The sequence below is a fragment of the Magallana gigas genome, chromosome 1 (assembly GCF_963853765.1).
Source record: "Magallana gigas chromosome 1, xbMagGiga1.1, whole genome shotgun sequence".
NCBI classification, from domain to species: domain Eukaryota; kingdom Metazoa; phylum Mollusca; class Bivalvia; order Ostreida; family Ostreidae; genus Magallana; species Magallana gigas.
Window position 1 is genome coordinate 31,913,499 of NC_088853.1, and position 16,474 is coordinate 31,929,972.

At 32.1% G+C, this 16,474-nt stretch overlaps 1 protein-coding gene across 3 annotated transcripts in view; it reads left to right on the forward strand.

The window, feature by feature from the left end:
• LOC105342271 (uncharacterized) overlaps positions 1-16,474 on the forward strand; it is a 110,390-nt gene that overhangs the window by 72,802 nt on the left and 21,114 nt on the right. For 2 of the 3 annotated variants that reach the window (XR_010707617.1, XM_066066080.1), the window contains exon 1: positions 11,388-11,533. The exons of the other annotated variant lie outside the window; for it this stretch is intronic. The gene's annotated coding sequence lies outside the window, so the exon portion shown is untranslated. Of the gene's footprint in view, positions 1-11,387; positions 11,534-16,474 lie in introns of those variants that run through there. 3 annotated transcript variants of the gene reach the window in all.

Here is a 16,474-nt window from a genome sequence, read left to right on the forward strand (position 1 = left end):
CATGTGGCTGTCTTATTGATATTTTTATGATTGTCTGTCAAATATATTATTTTATTATGCCCCCTTCGAAGAAGGGAGGGCATATTGCTTTGACCCTGTCTGTCTGTCGGTCGGTCTGTCGTCGGTCCACCAACAGACTCCGTTCATTTTCTTCGCAGAGGATGAACATATTGAAATGAAACTTAGTATACAGGTTCATCATGATAATATCTAGGTCAGGTTTGATTTTGGGTATAATAGAGCAATTTTCGACAGAGTTATACCCCTTGGACGTAGAAAAATTCCAGTTATTTGCAGTTCACGTTCATTTTCTTTGCGCATGTTTCCAAGGGAGGGGGGCATAAGTGTTCAACAAACATCTCTTGTTCAAATGGCTTTAGTTTAGTACGAAAGGAAAAAAATCAAATGTTTACGAATTGTGAAACATTAACATGATTAAACGAGCAAACTATCTATAACCTTTTACTTAATTTTTGGGGGTTGATTTTAATCAACTCTCCTATGCAGTTACTGAGACAAACCGAAAGTGAGACAGTGTTTGGACCTCAGCACAAATCATTGTTGCTGACAATACTTAGTTCTAAAAAATAATTGATCAATTCGATGTAATGTATATGCATAAGCATTGTTTTTCAAAGAAACTTGTTTCTAAATACATTGAAAATAGTCAGATTTTAAATGGTACAAACAATTTAAATATTTTTTGTAGTCGTAAGTATTCCTACGCCAGAGTTCAATATAGTCTAGTTCAACTCGACGCTCGGCTGTCTCCGTAAATCCTTGTCGGAGATTTACGGTGTCAGCCGAGCGTTTGGTTGAACGAGACTAGAGTTCAATATTGCTTGGATCCATACAATTTTCGAGAAATCTTTCTATCACTGATACATAGTTTGATTGAATAACTTTTATCATATTATAAAAATGTGCGTTATTCAAATTAGAAAATACATGTACTTGTCATGCAAAATAACATATCATTGATTTTAAAATAAATAAACATCGACAAAATCAACTCCCTTCAGTTTTTCAGTACTTTGATTTTTCATACGGTTTTGCTGGCATATCAGCGTAACATACGCAATTAGTGTCATGTGTTTTATGAGTATTTTCATATTTCAAATACGATGACTGTATGTACCTACATTGCAATTTTGGTGTTCTATACGATCTTAAATCATACAGACGATACACTTTCATTTAGATGAGAGAAAAAAACCCTGTACGACTGACGACATTTAAAATTAAAATACTTTAACACTAAAATACCCCGTACGTAGTGAAACTAGTGTTTTTAATAATGCATTTTCTTTTACGCTTGCATTATTTGCCAGTTGTTCATTCCTGCAGCTATATACTTATGATCCGAATAGAGAGCTAAAGACGTTGCCTGGTTTTTTTTTCTGATTATAAATTTGGAATAAAGTCTTTTGATCCCAAAATATTCAAATACACATATCTGTTAAAGATGCAATTGAAATAGATGAAAACTTTATTGACATTATCATTTTTTAATCGGAAATATTCAAAGGATCGAATACAGACTTCTTATGGAGATATATAATGGGAAATGCAGACGTCTTTTCTCCATTTGGAAGTCACTCAGAACACCTTGCACATTTTTAACCCGGTTTTTCTAACGGAAAAAATCCGGTAATTAAAATGGTGAAATTGGCGGGCGGGCAGCTGCCAAAGGGGTACAATCAATGTACGGATATCTCCTCCTCCAGTTTTCAAGATAGGAATTTGTTCTTTTGCAGATCAATTGTACATATTTCAGCAGTGTGCATATTGCTAGGATTTTTATTTCTAATCATTTATGAAAAAATTACTAGCTTTGGAACTTAGTCATTTTTTGCAAAATATTGAATATAGGGTACCCTCATTGTACGGATAACTCCTCCTATAGTTATTAAGATAGGAAGGTGTTCTTTTGCAGATTACATGTACATATATTAGAGGTGTGCATATTGCTAGGATTTTGATTTCTGATAATTTATGAAAAATACCAGCTTTTGAACTTGGTCATATTTTGACAAAATATTGAATATGATGTACCCTCATTGTACGGATAACTCCTCGTACAGTTCTCAAGATAGGTAGTTGTTCTTTTGCATATAACTTGTTAATATATCAGAGGTGTGCATATTGCTAGGATTTTGATTTCTGATAATTTATGGGGGGGGGGGGGGGAATAACAGCTTTAGAACTTTTGAACTTAAGTCATTTTTTTACAAAATATTTCAAATATGGTCCCTTTATTGTACGGACTCCTCCTCCTACAGTTTTCAAGAGAAGAATTTGTTCTTTTTTGCAGATCAATTGTACATATATCAGAGGTGTGTTTGTTGCTAGGATTTTGATTTCTGATAATTTATGAAAAAATAACAGCTTTTGAACTTAGTAATTTTTTTGACAAAATATTGAATATAGGGTACCCTCATTTTACGGATAACTCCTGCTACAGTTTTCAAGATAAGAAGTTGTTCTTTAGCAGATTAATTGTACACATACATGTATTAGAGAATAGAAGTGTGCATATTGCTAGGATTTGGATTTCTGATAAAATATGAAAACAATTCCAGCTTTTGAACTTAGTCATTTTTTGTTAAAATATTGCATATAGGGTACTCGATTTCATTTCACTACGGTTGGTAGTGTTTATCAATTCAGGGTTAACATGGATTATGGATACAGTTCAAATAAAAGAAAACCCAGTTTGCTATCACATTGACAGCTTTTCACTTGTCCAACGTTATCATCCGGGTCTGTTGAAATTCAAAACCCCGTAGACTTTTCTATTTTTAACCGTGTAATGAAACCAGCTGATAAACTAGAGAGGACGTTTTAAAGAAAAAATAATGAAAAATTGTTATGCTTCTGAAATAAAATCGCTTGTACCCTAATATATATATATTAATATCCAGTTATTCAGCAAAATGTGAATCGAGGATATTTTTGGACAGAATATAGTGGTCAATGCATGTACTGTTAATTTTGAGGAAATAAGTATTCTTGACTAAATAATCTAATATTGCTAATTTTTCAACAACAAAAAATTACATAGAGTATAAAGTTTAGTATGATTCACAAATCTATGAAGTAAATACATGTAACATTAGATAAGATTTTCCGTTTTCTGTTCCGTTCCGTTTTCCGATCTGTTTTCCGTTCTGCATTTAAGCAACACCCACAATATACAGAGTTGACTGTAAATTTCATATGTAAAACAGGATGCAATTAATTTCGTATGAGTTAACTTTTTTGTAAACGTGCAGATAGCGTAGATAAATAACGCGCTTGTATTTATATTTGTATCCTAAGATTACAATCTATGCTACTAAGTTTTATTGGAATAGGTTCTGGGGCATCCAAAAGAGTATTATATCAACTATAGGGTAGCCTGGTGATAACGAAACGAACGGGTCAGGGTCAAGTTGTCCAAGAATTCATTTGTCTGAAGGCCTGCTAGACCGAAAGTTCATGAGTTCGGAGGCCCAGTAGTTCAAAGGTTCATTAGTTCAAAGGATTACTTGTCCGAAGGCTTGTTAGTTAGAATACATCACTTGTGATTAGTTTGAGAAATATTTTCGAAACTATTTCCATGCACCAACTTTTCACGTAAGAATTCGTCATAAACAAATGATAAAAAGTAGCTAAAATGAATCAAATTTAACCAGGTTATATCAAAGTATTTTGTTCTTTAATACTAAAAATTAAGAACCTCAAAGTTAACATAAAACTAGGTTTTAACCCTATTTAAAATCTGTATTTTCCACTTTCAGATATATAATATAGAAAATATTTTAGATTTACCACATTTTGAAATAGTTTTATTATTTTTTATAAGTGACCAGTTATTTTTGAAAATTCTACTAATAAAAATCACGAGTTAAATCAATTCATTTGCAAGTCTATAGCAAAAGTTCTACCCCTTCCGCGAAACAAAAAAAGCACGTGTTCCAGAGGTGTATGACGAGATTGAACATTGTTATCCATGTAGTTTAAATGACCAAGGATATGTCAAACGACATTTAAATAGACTTAAATATACATCAGTTAACTAGCTATATATTTACTTAACAACACATAACAGAAGTGTGTTGGAACAGACGTGATTTGAAGGTTAGAATTGTTTTATTACATATTGCATCATGTAATGAACATCTAAAAAGTTTAATTATATAATTTTTTTTAAATGTAACAAATCCATCGACAGGTCTTGCTTGATCGATTATTGTGTTTTAACTGATTTAGATAGTTCTGAAATGTTTATGTTTAGTTGTCTTTAGGATATAAATTATCGACATATTTTATAGATTTTTAAAATTTCAATTGATACTTTTAAAAAAAAAAACGTTTCAATGAAACCCTTACATAATAAAGAATGAGCTCAGGAAAAAACCCTCATATCATTATATCATACATAGCAAATGTTTTGTTGATTCCCTGTTTAATGATGCACATTTAAGTAGTTATTTACCTGGTTCAAATATACTTGTAATTTTAAAAAAGGAAAAGAATAACGACAGTGATACATATGCAGTGAGTTAAATGCAATGTTCTACTAAAGATTTTAAAAGCATGCAATTAAGATAATGCATATGTTGCTGAGAACATGATAATTAAAAAGTCGTCGGATATAGTTCATGTGATTCCGAGTCCCAATATGAATTTTCAACATTCTGAAGTTGCCTCAAGCGCTCTGTTCTTAAATTAGCCATTACCATTTAGTTGAACTTTGATAAAACCAAATTTATAAGCTTTGGGAAAATGATGTTGTCTTTTTCTTTTTTAATTACAAATTTACTGTTTAATTGTACTTTACAACATGACAGAGCATTGTTTAAGAATATAAAAAAAAAAACATGACCAGAACACCCAGTTGGTCTTCTGTATATCATTGATATTTTTGGCTAGTGTACATCCGATAACTAACCCGTATAGTCTTTGGGGGAAATAATTACAAGATAAATATCAATTAATTACAAAGTTAACATCTTACGCAGCAAGGCTCCTCTTTTGTCCATAATATTTTAAATTAAACCGATAGGAATTTTTAAATGCCAATGAGGAATGTAAAAAGTTCAATGATATATATTCTTAAATGTAACAAATCCATCAGCAGGTCTGGATTATCACATTTTAACCGTTTAAGATAATATCATAGTCATTCAACGTTAATGTTGACTTAAAATAGAAATGATTAACATATTTTAAAGATGTGTCGAGTTTTAATTGATAATTCTCTTTAAAATGCCGGAGTGAAAGTGTTACATAATAAACAATGATCTTCGGAACAAACACCCTCATATTATTATATCAAACTGATATAATAAATCGACTGAGATGCAAAAGCCTTAACTTATGATGATACATATTTTGCTGATAACTTGATCAGTAAAAAGCCGTCGGATACAGTTTGATATTCTCAAGTTGCCTTAAGCGTTCTCTTATTAAATCGGATTTAACAATTTAGTTGAACTTTGATAAAACCAAATATATAAAGTTCGGAAACCAAATTTATAAACTTCGGGAATGATAGGTTTTCTTTTTCTTTTTAATTATAAATTTATTAGGTCTTTCCACCTTTCAGGTGAAAGACCTCTTGATTTCTTTATGTTTTTTATTCTTCTTCTTTTTTTTCTATTTAGCTCGAGGTGACTTTTTTGTTATTAGAGTTATCCAAACAATTTAAACTTTAATTAATTGTTCATTAAAAGTTATGATACCAATTGACCCTGTGTCAAAGAACTCCCAGAACTTACAGAGTCATTGCCCTTTGAGAAGGAAATGCTTGTTATCGCTACTCCTCTGAAACCATAAGAGATAGAGATTTGGAACCTTTACCAATGTCTTCATTACACTTAGAGGGTTCTTCAATCTATTCATACCAAAAGGATCGGAGGCCCCCTTGTAGTAGTAATTGCCCCTGAAAGTATTTAAATTTCCATAAAATCACTTCCAACTTTTTTACTATTTATTATAGAGACTTCGGACCACTTGGGATGGAAGCGTCTACTTTGGCCGAACAAAAATGACATAAAGGTCAACGGTCAAGGTCATTTGATAAGCTGTCAATTAATGAGTTTTTATATCTCTTTTGTTTAGGGTGGTAGAGAAAAACTTTTTTATGGATATAGTAGGACATCTTAAGACATTTTAAAATATAGCCCTTTGGCGCATACCTTTGAATAATTACAGAGTTGTAGCCCCTATTGTACGAAATGCTTGTTATCGCTACTCCTCTGAAACCATAAGAGATAGAGATATGTCTTCAGTACACTTAGAGGGTTATTCAATCTATTCATACCGAAAAGATCTAAGGTCCCTTTCTAGCAGTTATTGCCCCTGAAAGTATAACTTTAATAAAATCACTTCCAACTTTTTTACTATCTATCATAGAGAGTTCTGACCACTTGGAATAGAAGCGTCTACCTTGGCCGAACAAAAATGACATAAAGGTCAACGGTCAAGGTCATTTGGAAGTCGGTTAATTAATGGATTTTCATATCATTTGATATACAGAATTATAGTAAAGGTTTCAAAAGCTTGCTGGATTGCGCAATAAGGTATTCACTTGGGTCAGTCAGGTATCATATCAAGTCCTGTGGTTACTCAAGTGGAACTTGTTTTTACAGTCAACCCATTCATTTGTAAAAGACAGCTAGCCTGTAGAACAGTCTCTTCTATTGTTAGCTTTACTGTTTATATGATTGTGTAAAGAATATTACCTTGGCTCAGTTTTATGGCTTTGTGGTTTTCCCATTTTATAGTACAACATGTATCATAGGTATAATAATTTTTTGTATACCTTATTGAGCCATCTAGCAATTCATTAAAAATATTTAGGTGGAAAGACCTCTAATTGTTCGAGAACAATTAGCCTACTAGTTTTAAATGTAATTGTATTTTACACCACGACGGAGCATTGTACATCCATTTGAATTGAACACATAATAACAACGCCCAGTTGGTCTTTAAAAGATGAAGATATGTATATTTCTGATATGTTTTGACATGATGATATCTGATATGTCATCTCCATAGTCTTTGCAGGAGATATAATTACAAGATGAACATCTTACGAAGTAGGGCGCCTCTTTTGTCTTTTATCTTTCAAAATAAAGTGATAGCTATCTGTAAATTCCAAATATGAATGTACTCCTGACACAAGAACGACTTCTGAATTAAACCTCCGTAAACAATCTCTTCTTAAATGCTTTGTTGACCCAACATTTATTGTGAAAACTGTCGATAATATTGTCTACTAATAAAAAACACGTTTTATTAGTATTTGTATGTTCTTAAAATAACTAGGTATATACAATCAAATGCAGTGTCTTAAAAAATCAAGACTCTATAACGTGATGAATTTGTAATTTAAATAAGTGGTATATAATATAATACACCATGCATATATGTGTTTATTTGTAAAGTCTCTTTCACATACCAATACACGGGTGTTGCTGAAATTTGGAACGGAAAACGGAACGGAAAGCAGATAATATCATATCACGTTTATCGCTGTAAAAGCTTAAAAACTGGCCAGAAACGATTTACTTTGTATCATTTTTTCATATCTAATGACTGATTATTAACATGTGGCTGTCTTATTGATATTTTTATGATTGTCTGTCAAATATATTATTTTATTATGCCCCCTTCGAAGAAGGGAGGGCATATTGCTTTGACCCTGTCTGTCTGTCGGTCGGTCTGTCGTCGGTCCACCAACAGACTCCGTTCATTGTCTTCGCAGAGGATGAACATATTGAAATGAAACTTAGTATACATGTTCATCATGATAATATCTAGGTCAGGTTTGATTTTGGGTATAATAGAGCAATTTTCGACAGAGTTATACCCCTTGGACGTAAAAAAATTCCAGTTATTTGCAGTTCACGTTCATTTTCTTTGCGCATGTTTCCAAGGGAAGGGGGCATAAGTGTTTAACAAACATCTCTTGTTCAAATGGCTTTAGTTTAGTACGAAAGGAAAAAAATCAAATGTTTACGAATTGTGAAACATTAACATGATTAAACGAGCAAACTATCTATAACCTTTTATTTAACTTTTGGGGGTTGATTTTAATCAACTCTCCTATGCAGTTACTGAGACAAACCGAAAGTGAGACAGTGTTTGGACCTCAGCACAAATCATTGTTGCTGACAATACTTAGTTCTTGAAAATAATTGATCAATTCGATGTAATGTATATGCATAAGCATTGTTTTTCAAAGAAACGTGTTTCTAAATACATTGAAAATAGTCAGATTTTAAATGGTACAAACAATTTAAATATTTGTTGTAGTCGTAAGTATTCCTACGCCAGAGTTCAATATAGTCTAGTTCAACTCGACGCTCGGCTGTCTCCGTAAATCCTTGTCGGAGATTTACGGTGTCAGCCGAGCGCTTGGTTGAACGAGACTACAGTTCAATATTGCTTGGATCCATACAATTTTCGAGAAATCTTTCTATCACTGATACATAGTTTGATTGAATAACTTTTATCATATTATAAAAATGTGCGTTATTCAAATTAGAAAATACATGTACTTGTCATGCAAAATAACATATTATTGATTTTAAAATAAATAAACATCGACAAAATCAACTCCCTTCAGTTTTTCAGTACTTTGATTTTTCATATGGTTTTGCTGGCATATCAGCGTAACATACGCAATTAGTGTCATGTGTTTTATGAGTATTTTCATATTTCAAATACGATGACTGTATGTACCTACATTGCAATTTTAGTGTTCTATACGATCTTAAATCATACAGACGATACACTTTCATTTAGATGAGAAAAAAAACCCTGTACGACTGACGACATTTAAAATAAAAATACTTTAACACTAAAATACCCCGTACGTAGTGAAAATAGTGTTTTTAATAATGCATTTTCTTTTACGCTTGCATTATTTGCCAGTTGTTCATTCCTGCAGCTATATACTTATGATCCGAATAGAGAGCTGAAGATGTTGCCTGGGTTTTTTTTCTGATTATAAATTTGGAATAAAGTCTTTTGATCCCAAAATATTCAAATACACATACCTGTTAAAGATGCAATTGAAATAGATGAAAACTTTATTGACATTATCATTTTTTAATCGGAAATATTCAAAGGATCGAATACAGACTTCTTATGGAGATTTATAATGGGAAATGCAGACGTCTTTTCTCCATTTGGAAGTCACTCAGAACACCTTGCACATTTTTAACCCGGTTTTTCTAACGGAAAAATCTGGTAATTAAAATGGTGAAATTGGCGGGCGGGCAGCTACCCTCATTGTACGGATAACTCCTCCTATAGTTATTAAGATAGGAAGGTGTTCTTTTGCAGATTACATGTACATATATTAGAGGTGTGCATATTGCTAGGATTTTGATTTTTGATAATTTATGAAAAATACCAGCTTTTGAACTTGGTCATATTTTGACAAAATATTGAATATGATGTACCCTCATTGTACGGATAACCCCTCGTACAGTTCTCAAGATAGGTAGTTGTTCTTTTGCATATAACTTGTTAATATATCAGAGGTGTGCATATTGCTAGGATTTTGATTTCTGATAATTTATGGGGGGGGGGGGGGGAAATAACAGCTTTAGAACTTTTGAACTTAAGTCATTTTTTTACAAAATATTTCAAATATGGTCCCTTTATTGTACGGATGACTCCTCCTACAGTTTACAAGAGAAGAATTTGTTCTTTTTTGCAGATCAATTGTACATATATCAGAGGTGTGTTTGTTGCTAGGATTTTGATTTCTGATAATTTATGAAAAAATGACAGCTTTTGAACTTAGTAATTTTTTTGACAAAATATTGAATATAGGGTACCCTCATTTTACGGATAACTCCTGCTACAGTTTTCAAGATAAGAAGTTGTTTTTTAGCAGATTAATTGTACATATACATGTATTAGAGAATAGAAGTGTGCATATTGCTAGGATTTGGATTTCTGATAAAATATGAAAACAATTCCAGCTTTTGAACTTAGTCATTTTTTGTTAAAATATTGCATATAGGGTACTCGATTTCATTTCACTACGGTTGGTAGTGTTTATCAATTCAGGGTTAACATGGATTATGGATACAGTTCAAATAAAAGAAAACCCAGTTTGCTATCACATTGACAGCTTTTCACTTGTCCAACGTTATCATCCGGGTCTGTTGAAATTCAAAACCCCGTAGACTTTTCTATTTTTAACCGTGTAATGAAACCAGCTGATAAACTAAAGAGGACGTTTTAAAGAAAAAATAATGAAAAATTGTTATGCTTCTGAAATAAAATCGCTTGTACCCTAATATATATATATATTAATATCCAGTTATTCAGCAAAATGTGAATCGAGGATATTTTTGGACAGAATATAATGGTCAATGCATGTACTGTTAATTTTGAGGAAATAAGTATTCTTGACTAAATAATCTAATATTGCTAATTTTTCAAAAAAAAAAAAAATTACATAGAGTATAAAGTTTAGTATGATTCACAAATCTATGAAGTAAATACATGTAACATTAGATAAGATTTTCCGTTTTCTGTTCCGTTCCGTTTTCCGATCTGTTTTCCGTTCTGCATTTAAGCAACACCCACAATATACAGAGTTGACTGTAAATTTCATATGTAAAACAGGATGCAATTAATTTCGTATGAGTTAACTTTTTCGTAAACGTGCAGATAGCGTAGATAAATAACGCGCTTGTGTTTATATTTGTATCCTAAGATTACAATCTATGCTACTAAGTTTTATTGGAATAGGTTCTGGGGCATCCAAAAGAGTATTATATCAACTATAGGGTAGCCTGGTGATAACGAAACGAACGGGTCAGGGTCAAGTTGTCCAAGAGTTCATTTGTCTGAAGGCCTGCTAGACCGAAGGTTCATGAGTTCGAAGGCCCAGTAGTTCGAAGGTTCATTAGTTCAAAGGATTACTTGTCCGAAGGCTTGTTAGTTAGAATACATCACTTGTGATTAGTTTGAGAAATATTTTCGAAACTATTTCCATGCACCAACTTTTCACGTAAGAATTCGTCATAAACAAATGATGAAAAGTAGCTAAAATGAATCAAATTTAACCAGGTTATATCAAAGTATTTTGTTCTTTAAAACTAAAAATTAAGAACCTCAAAGTTAACATAAAACTACGTTTTAACCCCATTTAAAATCTGTATTTTCCACTTTCAGATATATAATATAGAAAATATTTTAGATTTACCACATTTTGAAATAGTTTTATTATTTTTTATAAGTGACCAGTTATTTTTGAAAATTCTACTAATAAAAATCACGAGTAAAATTAATTCATGTGCAAGTCTATAGCAAAAGTTCTACCCCTTCCGCGAAACAAAAAAAGCACGTGTTCCAGAGGTGTATGACGAGATTGAACATTGTTATCCATGTCGTTTAAATGACCAAGTATATGTCAAACGACATTTGAATAGACTTAAATATACATCAGTTAACTAGCCATATATTTACTTAACAACACATAACAGAAGTGTGTTGGCACAGACGTGATTTGAAGGTTAGAATTGTTTTATTACATATTGCATCATATAATGAACATCTAAAAAGTTTAATTATATAATTTTTTTTAAATGTAACAAATCCATCGACAGGTCTTGCTTGATCGATTATTGTGTTTTAACTGATTTAGATAGTTCTGAAATGTTTATGTTTAGTTGTCTTTAGGATATAAATTATCGACATATTTTATAGATTTTTAAAATTTCAATTGATACTTTAAAAAAAAAACGTTTCAATGAAACCCTTACATAATAAAGAATGAGCTCAGGAAAAAACCCTTATATTATTATATCATACATAGCAAATGTTTTGTTGATTCCCTGCTTAATGATGCACATTTAAGTAGTTATTTACCTGGTTCAAATATTCTTGTAATTTTAAAAAAGGAAAAGAATAACGACAGTGATACATATGCAGTGAGTTAAATGCAATGTTCTACTAAAGATTTTAAAAGCATGCAATTAAGATAATGCATATGTTGCTGAGAACATGATAATTAAAAAGTCGTCGGATATAGTTCATGTGATTTCGAGTAACAATATGAAATTTCAACATTCTGAAGTTGCCTCAAGCGCTCTGTTCTTAAATTAGCCATTACCATTTAGTTGAACTTTGATAAAACCAAATTTATAAGCTTTGGGAAAATGATGTTGTCTTTTTCTTTTTTAATTACAAATTTACTGTTTAATTGTACTTTACAACATGACAGAGCATTGTTTAAGAATAAAAAAACAAAACATGACCAGAACACCCAGTTGGTCTTCTGTATATCATTGATATTTTTGGCTAGTGTACATCTGATAACTAACCCGTATAGTCTTTGGGGGAAATAATTACAAGATAAATATCAATTAATTACAAAGTTAACATCTTACACAGCAAGGCTCCTCTTTTGTCCATAATATTTTAAATTAAACCGATAGGAATTTTTAAATGCCAATGAGGAATGTAATCTGACTTTTTAATAAAACATCCACAAGTAACCTCATTTAGGGTGCTTTGTTCACATGCCAAAACTGTCGATAGGATACACTGCTAATTGGAAGAAAAAAAGATCTTTATAATTTTTCTCTATTTTTGAAATACGAATATTGTTTTATCGCTGTGTTATGTTACTTTTCAAGTGTTATCTTCTTACGATTTATTTTCGTTTTCCGCCAGTTTTTTTTAAATATTTTTATTCTTATTTAGTTAATCTAAAAACAATATAAAAATATGATAATCGCTTAGATAAGGGGGTCCGTCCAATTTTTTGTTTAATGACACGAGGAAAAATAGATACAATTTCAGAATTACAATCCCCCTCACACTTTTAGGTATTGAATAAAAAAATCCGATTCAAATTATTATGGAAAACCCTCTTGAACTGTTAATAGATGTTTCTATTAATGTTTTATCATCCTTTCGCACAAACCCACAATGCGTTGAGGCATGACCAAAAATGATGTTGAGTTTGGACCTTCTGTGTTCTTGAATACCTTCAGTACAGTAGTTGTTTTTAATGTTTTTTTTAAAAATGTTCCTTTGTTTATCTGGGCATTTGCGCGTTATCCAGTTTACAGAATGATATGTTTTGTGCCCACCCATTGCCAATTATGGCTATTGGCGAGTCGTCACGTAATGTCATTATGTTAGATTTCTTATGAAGCAGTCTATCAGTAACCTAAACAAGAGGCCCAGGGACCACATCGCTCACCTGAGCAACAATTGCCTTAATTCTGATCAAATTAGCATTACAGTATCAAACTACTTTGACAACTAAGTACAATAGATCTTGCTAAAAAAATTGAAAATCAGACAATTTTTATCCATCTCTTTTTTTTGTAAATACCAAGCCCTTTTTGTTGTTGTACCTGTAAGAAGATTTTTCTCTATTCCTATATAACCCCCTCCCATTTCGTGGCCCCACATTTATCTAGGGAATCATGGTTTTATCAAACTTTAATCTGCATAACCTGTGCTTTTACACTAAGTACTGAGTTTTGGAAACGAAACGAAACGAAAACTTTCCCAGAATATCTTTAAAAATTTTCTCCATAAATTCCTATGTAAAAATTAATCCCCCATTGTGGCCTTACCATACCCCTGGACTATTATAAATTCCCGGAAATAAATATAAAAGTATGCTACGACTTGATATGAACTCGCATATCTTAAACATAGCTCATAAATGCGGAATTGTTTACAAATTGATCCGAAGAAGATAAAACCATAGTGTGCAGAATAACAAATGAAACTTTCTCGATCCTAATTAAGGTCTTCCGTTTCCAACGGAAGACCTTTCTATTATTGTGCGGGTTAAGATTATTCTTATTTTTCTTTTTTTTTTTTTTCTTCCTAGACGCGAACTTTGAGGCTTCATATCGTGCTCATTTCTGAATGGATTTTGCTCAAATTTTCAGGGCTAATGGACTTAACAAAACACTATCTTCATCAATTCATAAAAGTTAAAATTTCCTTTCCGTTAACGAGTTATTCCCCTTTTAAAATTTTTTAGGGCCTTTGGTTTCCAGACAAAGGCTCCGAGACTATGATAGCAGGGAATGGGAACCCAACGAATTTGAATAACAAAGACATTGAAGTTGTATACATCGGTTTTTGTTTTTGGATTACGTTCCTTATTTAGGAAAAGGTAGGGGGTCAAAAAACAGGATTCCAAAAAGTGCAAAAATTTAGACATATTTTCCTTTATATCTTTTTAACGAAAAATATTTTGTTAAAACATGCAGAATAAAAGTTGTGCAGAATATCAAGGGCTTTCATTTGACACCAATATAAAAGGGCTGGCCCCTTAAATTAAGGGCCAATAGCCCCTAAAAGTTTTTGCTTAATAACTCAAAAACGGTTTGGATTTTGATATGGATGTCGCTTGAAAAGTTGTTTGTTGGGATCTCATAAAGGTCGTAACAATATTATTTTGTAAGTGATTTGTGTAGTATGAGTGTAAAAAGCTTTACATGTTGACATGTACCTGTTTTCATTAGACAAGTTAACGAAAGTCTTTGTGCGTACAACTGGCATAAAGTTGCCGCAGAAAGTATGCTGGTTTATACAGGAGGCATTAATTTATAAGAATTTTTTTTTTTTGGAGTACATGCTTTTTTTTTTAGGAGTTTAAGTCATTGTTGTTTAGTTCTTATAGTGCACAATCATTAAAAACGGCAATTGGAAAACAAAACATTCTTTTTCTTTTCTTTTTAACCACAAAATATGGAATTAAAAAACTCTATGCATTACATTTTATTTATTAACTCCATGCATTTAAAATCTACCTTGAATCAGAGCTGTGTGTGTGTGTACCATTACGTAAGCTCGCCCGCGGCCGAGAAAATCGGTCACCATGCTCGCGGCTGGACTACCTAGCGGTCAGCGGTTATCTAATACACGAGAGTTGCGTCTCTCATATATGAGTTTATTTAGCCGCGAACTCAAGAATTGTTTAAGTTTTGATTACACAAAATCTTTTGTGGATTAAACGATTGGATGTTAAGTAAGAAATAGTTCATTTAATTAATAAAAGCAATGTCATTCTCTAAAGCAATAATAGACATAGATCAATTGTGGGGTTTAAGTTTAAAATATATAACTTCTATTTGATAGAGTAAGGTCATTATATTGCAAACTTTTCAAATCTTCCTTGGTTGTGAGCTGTGCGTTTCTGTGCGTTGTACCTTTACGAAATATATTCTTTGCCCACGGCCGAGGAGATCAGCGACGGCTGCATTACCTAGCGGTAAGCGGTTATTTAATACACAAGATTCGCACACCGCGACTTACACTTACATGCATATGAACGTGTTTGAGTTAATATAGCCGTATATACAAGAACTGTTTTAATTTTATGTTATAAAAGTTTGTCCTACTTGTATATATTTGATTAAATATTTGAGTGTAAATGAATATTAATGAACGATATTACTCCAAATCGGAAAAATCGTTAGACATAAACTAATGGTTGGTTTGTTTATGTAAACTACTTTAAAAACTGTACAATTAATGTTTTAATTCAACACCCCCCTCCCCCTCAAATATTAAACATTTAAATGATGATCATCCCTCGCACATGGCTGAGGAGATCCGGCGCGAGTGGATAAGTGATCCGCGGTCGGTTCGTGTTCTTCTACATGTACCTTATGACGCGTTTATGTTTCATATTTTGCACGGACACAACTATATTTTATTATGTTTTCAACTATTATATTGGTTTAAGATGAAAAGATAAATTTATTTTACTTGTACAGTTGATTAAGCATTGATTTATACGATAGCGTATAAGGTAGTTTAAAAATCAAATCAAATTATAATCGAAGTTCCATGTTACATGTTTGCGGTAGGTGCTAGCACGATAAAGGAATGCCCTGAATTGAGGCATTCGATGATTATTTTAAAAAATATTCACATGAGTTTAAACAACTTTAGATTAGATTCTATCGGTCACATATTAATCACTACTGTAGTTTCATTGTGGAAGCGAACTCATTGCTGCCCCCCCCCCTCCTCCCGCCCCGCTGACAGGTGCTCGCGCTGGATTTTTTTTTTAATTGGAGAAAAGATAGCAAGATCTGTCGAAAATCATTTTTGGTGGTTTCTTATGTGTAACATTTTGTTTCACTTTCCACCCCTTTGTTTAATATGCCAGTCTGTGTTAATTCAATTGCCGCATGCGACCGAGAATCTTGTGTCGCTTCAGCGCACACAGCTCAGAACATTTATAGCCCCAGGTCATCAATTGTTATGTAATTGAGTAACAGTTGGAAGGGTGATTTTACTACATAAAATAACAAAATCATAATATAATCTATTTGAATTGAGTACAATGCGTATAGATTCCCATAATAATTGATTTTTTTTATTACCTTCTATGTTTACATTTAATTTTGTTCAAATAATTAATAAATTTTCTATCATTTAAATTGTGTGCTTCATCAAATACGTATTC